Source organism: Nelumbo lutea, chromosome 3 (genome assembly GCF_056320005.1).
Source record: "Nelumbo lutea isolate HS-2025 chromosome 3, American lotus-T2T, whole genome shotgun sequence".
Classification (NCBI taxonomy): domain Eukaryota; kingdom Viridiplantae; phylum Streptophyta; class Magnoliopsida; order Proteales; family Nelumbonaceae; genus Nelumbo; species Nelumbo lutea.
This window is the reverse complement of record NC_142686.1, coordinates 31,452,882-31,461,132: the sequence shown is the minus strand read 5'-3', so window position 1 is coordinate 31,461,132 and position 8,251 is coordinate 31,452,882.

The window sequence follows — 8,251 nt, the reverse complement described above, 5'->3', positions numbered from 1 at the left end:
CAACTGAGTAGACCACGAGTCACTGTTAGAGCCTAAGGGCCAAAATGCCGAGCTAATGCAGACCTCGGCGTGATAAGATCCAGTTGCCTCTATGGCATGGGCGAACTACTGAATAGACCACGAGCTACTCTCAGAGCCTAAGGGCCAAAATGTCGAGCTAACGCAGACCTCGGCACAATAAGAACCAGTCGCCTCCATGGCATGGGCGAACTCCAAGAGTGGACTATAAGTCACTCTATCAGCCTAAGGGCTAAAACGCCAAGCTAACTAAGACCTCGGCACTGTGAAAGACCTAACCACTTCACTGGCAAAGGCTAAGTATTGGTACCAGAGGCGTGGGCAGCTCGGGGGTGAACCCTATGGAGCGTAGCTCATCTCGGTATACCAGTTGGACCCAACGAGGAACGACCTGTGAACATATAGTTCGGGCATGCATGATAACTACTTCGGGGTATACTATAAAAATACCTCAAACATCAAGGGATAGCTCGGGGTAACAACTACCGAAAAATCCAACTTCAGGTATGTAGCTCTGACAGCTTGAGTGATAAAATCGCTTTGGCAGAAAGTAAAGAGCACACCATACTTGTCAAAAAAAGATAAAAATTCCATTACTAATTTATATAAATAAAAAAATGGGCTGAACAGCCAGAGAAGCGTTCAACAAAAACAAATAAAAGTAGGGCCCAACCGCCCAAGGGAAAGATATTTAAAACCGGGTTCTAATACCCAGGAACCACCCGAATCCATTCAGAGAAGAAAAACAGAAGAGTAACCGGCCTCAGGGATCCATCACTCCACCTCATCATCGTCCTCCGAAGAGTCAGGCTCCTCCTCCTCTGCCAGGTCTGCCGTCTCAGGGTCCAGACCCTTCATTGTTATGACGTTGAAGTTGTGCCCGGAAAACTTCTTTCAGACCAACCAACGGCAGAGCTTAAATCCAGAGCGGTAGGAGCTCGATCCATACTCCACATGGAGGTTGTGGTACTCCTTTGAGTCCTTAAAGTCCCACACTGCCTTAGCCCACTCAGCCTCCACCTTGGAGTCGAAGTTTTGAGTTCGGTCCTGAAGCGTTGACTCCAAGTCTTGAACCTGCTGGCGAAGAAGCTCCTTCTCCGCTACCACCCTCGATGACTCCTCTCGGTAGTGAGTACTCTCCTCAGATAGCCGGGCAATCTGCACCTCCTGGTCTCGGACGAGCAGTTCCTGGGCCTCGCTCCCCTTTTGAGCCTAGAGGTCTTCACCTTGGGCCCAGTCAAGCTCCCCCTAGAGCTTCTACACGGTTGACCTCTGAGCACGAGCATCGCCGGAGTGAATGTTGGTCTGGAGGGCCATGGCGTGGATGGCAGAGTTCACCTACCAATAGAAGACTAAGGTCAGAAAAGAGAAAAGGAGAGAAAAGAAAGAGAAGGAAGAAAAAGGCCACTTACCACCATGCAATGAGCGGAGGCTAGCCTGGCAAGCTCCTTGGGATCCATCTCTCCCCAACAAGCGACCTCCTCATGGTAGACTGCCCTTCGGCTCTTTCATGTAGTCACAATGTAGTCATTAACACCCTCCCAGTTCCTGGTAGGGAACTGCGGGAAGGGGAAGGGGCGGGATGGCCCAGACGAAGGGAATTGCCCTTGCGTCAGGAGCTCGGGCTCTTCTACGCCACCTTCCGTGGAAACTCCCTCGAATGGAACCGGTGGGACCTCAAGCAGTGGAGAAGTGAAGATCGGGTTAGCAGACTCGAACTCAACACCCCTAGAAGTGGAAGCTTGGCCAGGACGACTCGAACTTAGCACCCCCAGAAGTGGAAGCTTGGTCAGGACGCGACCTCTTCGCCTTGCGCTTCTAGTTGCTGGATAGAAGGTGGCGTGCATCAACACCAGACATGATGGCTGCAAAAAATCACAAGGTATTAGTCCAGTAAAAAAAAAAAATTTACAAGGCACTACGCGACCTAAAAGGCAACCTACCCGGGCTTAGGCCGGCCTGCACGAGTTTGTTCTTGGTCAAGTAGTCCGACCAATGAAAGCCAACCGCTACCCAAGATCACATTGTTTCCCAAACTTTGGGATCCAAGTCGACCCCCGAATCCTGGATGGCGGCCCTCCATTGAGTTGGGAAGGGTCACCCCTCGAGGTTGCGAACTACAAAATAATCTCGCTTTTAGGCCGGGATCCTGTTCGATAGCTCGTATAAGAGCTGGAAGCTGTGACGGGGAGAAAAATAGTAGGAACGCCTTTCTGGAGGCATTTTGGGAGAGGCATTCTTGATGCAAAGGATGGTGGAGAGGATGTCAAGATTATGGGGAAGACAGTACTCATAAAACAAAGTGATAGTCCCAACTACATTCCGGATGGAGTTGGGGTGAAGCTGGTCAACAGTGACGTTGAAGTGATTCAAAACCTACACTATCAGAGGATGTAGAGGAAGACGGAGGCCAGCAATGAGCTGCTCCTGGAAGATCATTATCTCATCAGGACCATGCTCCCAGGGATAGTCACTGGAGGGGAGACTATAGACAAGGTCTCTTGGGAGGTTAAATTGGAGAACCAATGTCCTAAGTCTCTCCATTGACATAGAGGAAGGACCAAAGGTATCTGGCTCCCTGCCCCAAGAGGTAGAAGCAATCTCTCCAGAAGCCTCCTGAGCTTCCGGGGCTTGCCCCCAAGCTCCCCCTAAGCTCGAGGGGGTGTCATCTTGGTCATCACCCAGGGAAAAGACGTGGTACAGATACCCAGACATACTAACAAAATGATAAGACTCACCAGGGAAGAAATGAACCAAAAAGACGGTGTGAGCAGAAGAAGAACTCGGGCAGCTAGATGAAGATGCGACCTCAGAATCCGAAGGCAAGGCAAGTTAGCGTAAAAGAAATGAGGCATGGGGCCCTCCTATTTATAGCCACTGCGCCCTCAAATCGATGGCTCAGATTAAAACAAATCTGATGGTTCACAGTCAAGCTAACTGTATGCCTCCTGAAGCTTAAACGTGACTGGCTGCACGTCTCCCATGATTAACGTGATGAAGACTGCACGACTTCCAGAGTTAAGAGCCGCTTCGGCGCACTTTTCGGCATTCAAAAGGTCCAGAGACCCCCTGACTTCTGTGCGCGTATTTAATGCGATTAGTCAATCAAGTTTGAACTTCGGGTCAAATCCACCCATCACATTTCATGATCTCCTCACACTAAGGTAGCACCCTTAGCCCGAGGAGTGGGGGGAAATTGATGGAGGGTGATTTGACCCGACCCCTTGAGACGGTGACATGTGGACATGACTCAACACAAGTAACAGCTCAGCGCAACTGCCTGACCACAACTAAGTAACGAGCCTGCAGGGCAGCTCGCTACGTCACAACTTGCCATAGGGTGAGCTCACTACAACACGAGCTCGAGGACTGTTGACATACTAAAAGGGAATACTCCAAGATAAGTCTATCCCAGCTCACGAGCTAAGATAACCAGCTCGCTCTAACACTTAGGCAGAAAACTGCCCTAAGGGCAACCTCAAGAGGAATCACCTCGAAGTACCCCTGGGAGCTCGCTACAAGGGAGCTCGCAACAGAATAGCTCGCTACAAGGCAGCTCGCAACAGAATAGCTCGCTACAAGGCAGCTCGCTACGGGATAGCTTGCTACAAGGCAGCTCGCTACTAAGCGACGCGACGTTTTCAGGAAGCTTCTATCTGACAAGACCATACCCATCAGACGACACCACGTCTCCTGACTGGCGGCACAGTGCCAGCCCGACAGACTGCACCCACGTCTATCGACAGATGGTGGCATGTCTGTCCTTCTGGGACGTGTCACTCATCCGATTGGGTAGTACTCTACAACGACCACTTGCGCAGCCCTGGCAGATAACGACTACGACAGAGATCCAATGGCGGTTACGCCCGATTTGACAAGAACGCTCATATTTAAGAGCCCCATGGTCGAAGGGGAAAGGTATCTTATATCTTACATCTTAAACACCTGGAATATATTTGAACTCTCTCTCGAGCTAATCTCGAACACTCAGTGATTTAGCGCGACCCGCACTCTTAGCCTTCTTTGCACTCTTTATTGCTTTCTCCAACGTTCTAACTTAAGCATCTTCCCACCGGGCAAACCTCCCGCGAATCCTTCACCATCTTCTTCTCAGATACCATCAGTCACCAAATAGGAATCAGTCAGCTGTCAGCTAGGAGTGCCCGGATTGCACAACATCAGTTTGTATTCATCCCAATATTCAAAGCAAAGCATCAAGACCAATAATGTGTCGAAGAGACCTTGGTATTCATAAATAAAAAAGGAAAAAATGAACACACGATGTTATTCATTTCTCACCAAAAAATTGGTCTATCTTCTCAAACCAAATCATTCCTTCTACTCATCGAAAGAAATGGTCCAATAAACAGAGTATTTAACAAACTAATAACCTACAATAAATCCCAAAATGATATAGATCTCATGGTAGATAACAAGCTAATAACAGACTAATAACCTACAATCTCAAACCAAATCACATGCCTTTGAAAAAAATGACCACGAAACTTAAAAAAGGATGCAGAGCTTATGATAGATCCATAGCTTAATAGACGTTCATCGTTTTTGGGAAGAAAATAGTTTAGGACATTTTACCTTCGCGCAATTGAGGAAAGATATTTGGACCTTACAAGTTAAAAATGCAAAATAACATTAGATCTACAAGATACAAATGTAGATCTATCGAAAAAATCAAGCTAACATGCCGAAAAGAATGACTTCTGGTCGGAGAATGGCCATTTCTTCTAGCCGGAAAGAGGAGACCGACAATTGCAAACATGGTATGAAAAATAATTGCCGGTCATTGGCGGTCATGTTTATGGTTGTACCTTAGCTGGAGATTGACGAGAACAATGCTGGCAAAAAGACTGTTGTTGATGTAGGTATGCATGCGGTCAGGGTCATCTGAGAGAGAATGGGAGGAAGAGCCCCACAATTTTCTTTTTGCACCGGGGTCGCACCAAATCAACATCACCCCATTTCATTGTTTTTGGGAATATTCTCATTTTCCCATTCTCATCGTAGTAACCAAGCCTACCATAGAAGTCCGAATCTGCTCCTTACGAGTGCTTTCACACCAACTTCACAGCATGTTGTAACCGTACATTGCGAACGTCTCCTGTACTTGTTTGTTATTATTTATGGGAGATATTCCCAATACACGATGGGATATATTGTGAGATTGGTTTGAGGAGCAGATCCCAATTCAAAAATTGTTTTGCTCTATTTGTGAACCTGACCACATAAGAACATAATACCAAAATATAAGACATTTGCACAAGATTTACAAATCTAAATTAAAATATAAAAGCTTAAAAAAATATAGAATTTCTTATATGTGATAAAAGAAGTAAATTGTATAAACACTACAAATAAAGAAATAATAAATTAAATACAAAATCAAATCAAATAAATAGGATTCACATTAAAGAGATAAGTGTAATAAGAAGAAAATTATATAAATTGGATATAAAAGAAATATATTGTATACTAACATAAATAAAAAAATACTATAAATCATGGTCTACCATTGGTTTTTTTTTTTTTTTTTTTTTTTTTTGTGGGATGGACTTTTTTATATCTTCTGTTTCAATAAATTATTGTTTTTAGTGTTAAAAAAGAGAAAACTAGATGCATATCACACTTTAGAGGCCTATTTTCACCACCAATTAGCCTACTAGCTAGTCACCATATATATGTCCATTTTGATTTGATGGATTCCCCCATGAGAAATTAAGATTTAACATTGATGGGGAGGCGAGATCTAGATAGAACCTAACAAGTGGAGGATGAGCTTTTGAAGCAGTGATGGTAGGTCTTTTTCTCTCTTTCACATAGGAAATTTCTTCTGAGAATATTAAAATCGGTACCTCTAGGCTTATTCTATGAACTTTATGCCTCCCTATAATATTTTAGCAAACAAATCACCACCAATTGTTTCTTAGTCCCATTTCAAACCACAATTTTATTACTGATGTAAAAGGAGATGAGTAAAAGTTTGGCTGGATTCAAGTTGTTCTACTGAGGCATCTACTCAACAACTCTTATTCTAGAATGAACAAGCTTAGGGAGAGTGGGTCCCTCCTGTCTGAGTTTTCTTTTTTTTTTTTACTTTATTTGAAAAGTTCGCCTTCTTGTACCTCATTCATTATTGTGAATTTTATTTACCCACCAAATTTTATCTACCCAATCCCTATCAAAAGCAAAGTGCAAAATAAGACTTTTAGTAAGAAGTTTCAGTAATTTGGGCCTAGTGTCATTACAGTCTCCGAACTTTAAAATGTGACAATTCAATACCAAAACTTTTAAAATATGACAATTCAATACCTGTTGTTAACAGCTATTAAATGGCATTTGAAAAAGATACATGCCCTTCAAATGTTATTTAATTTTCTTTATCAACTATCTAAATGTTGACAAAAAATTAATAGTCCCAAATCATTGTCTTTTCTATTTAAGAAAGTTGAGTCACGTTTGAGTAGGCATTCTAGTGACCCCAACTTTCCTGAATAGAAGAGGGAAGAATTTGAGACTACTAATTTTTTGTCAATGTTTAGATAGTTGATAAAGAAAGTTAGATTACATTCGAAGGGCGTTTGTGCCTTTTTCAAATTCCACTTAACAACTGGTTAACAGCTAGTTAACAATAGGTACTGGATTGTCATGTTTTAGGACTAAAGTGGCGCTAGGCCCAAAATATAGGGTACTAATCTGGAATTTTCCCTAATATATATTCTCTTCCCTTTCCATTCCTTTACCTACTAGCATTTAATTTCCTTTAAACCAAACACAGCATTAAGAGTTACATTTTCTCCCTCCCTTGACATATTAATTTCTTCTCTTACTTCTCAAAAAGAAGAAAATAACAACACTATTATTATTATTATTCACCTTCTTTCAAGTCCCTATATATTTTGAAATTAATTTTGGAAAAATTGTTCTCAATCTAGTAGTAATAATTTTTTTAGAACCATATACATGCATGAAATACTTACTGGCCTAGACTACGAAACCAAAACCACGCAATTGTCTAAGTAACTAAATATAGAGACAACAAGAAAACATGTCTCTAATCTTGGATAATTATCAGTTTTTACCCCACATAGCTCTCCATGCCTTATTTTCATGATATGTAATCACCTCATCTACCCAATTGGCAATTGCTTGTGTAACAACAAGGAGTACTAGAAGAGAAGTTGTGTTTCTGTCTCGTTCCTATACCCATTTTAACTCCTGACCTGATTTTGTCAAAAACTAATTGCTGCTGATTCCTATTCCCCCCTTTTAGACATTCTTCTTCAGCCTTTTGGGCTTTCAGTATAGTGGTAGCAGAGGCTACCCATAGCCCCATACATCTGTTGAATTAATCTCTTATAACGAATGATCCAAATTAATCTAACTGCAACATGAAAGACTGAATTTTGCAAACGCATCTCATTAACACTAATAAGGAGTGTATTCCAAATTCGTTCTACTAAAATGACTGACCTCCAATGAAACCACTGAATTAGGTAATAAAACATTATATTTGAAATTGCCCATACACAACCACTACCATATGTATAATATACATACATTGGTTCCTTGGAAAACCTACATCCAACAACCCTTTATACTTGATAAAGTCATAAAAAAATAGGCAAATGAAAGTTGATCTATCGAGCTCTGCATTTTTGAACCGCGCGACAACTTTGCATGTATACAAATTACAAACAAAATAAATGAAAATCAACAGTGAGGTGATCGATGTTGAGAGCTGCTGGCTAATCATCGTGTACTGTTGTGTTTATCTCTGTAGTGTTGAAGCTTTTTTTTTTCTATCTTTTACAAAGCAGCAACCATGTTCTGTAATCTGTATATTATATTTTCCTTTGCTTTATATTTACACCTGGGCATGCACTAGCTGGGCACAGAAAATTAAAAGGGTACAAGAATTGAAAAACAAATTAAGTCCCACATCTATCACTCTCATATATAGCAGAGATGCGGATCTAATCCTTGACCTGCATGCAGGCACACTCTCCATGGTATGGCCAATGTACTTCAAGTGCACCCTGATCTGTCCCCACTTGTGTGTCCTTATTAGCCTCTGACTGACACTAACCCAACGATTCAGATTTCGATCAGATAGCAAAAGAAAAGGTGAAAACGTGTTACCAGGCCAAAAGGGTTTGGGATTTGAAGAAACAATTTATTAAAATCAGAAATATATAATAATTAAGCAGACTCAATTGCT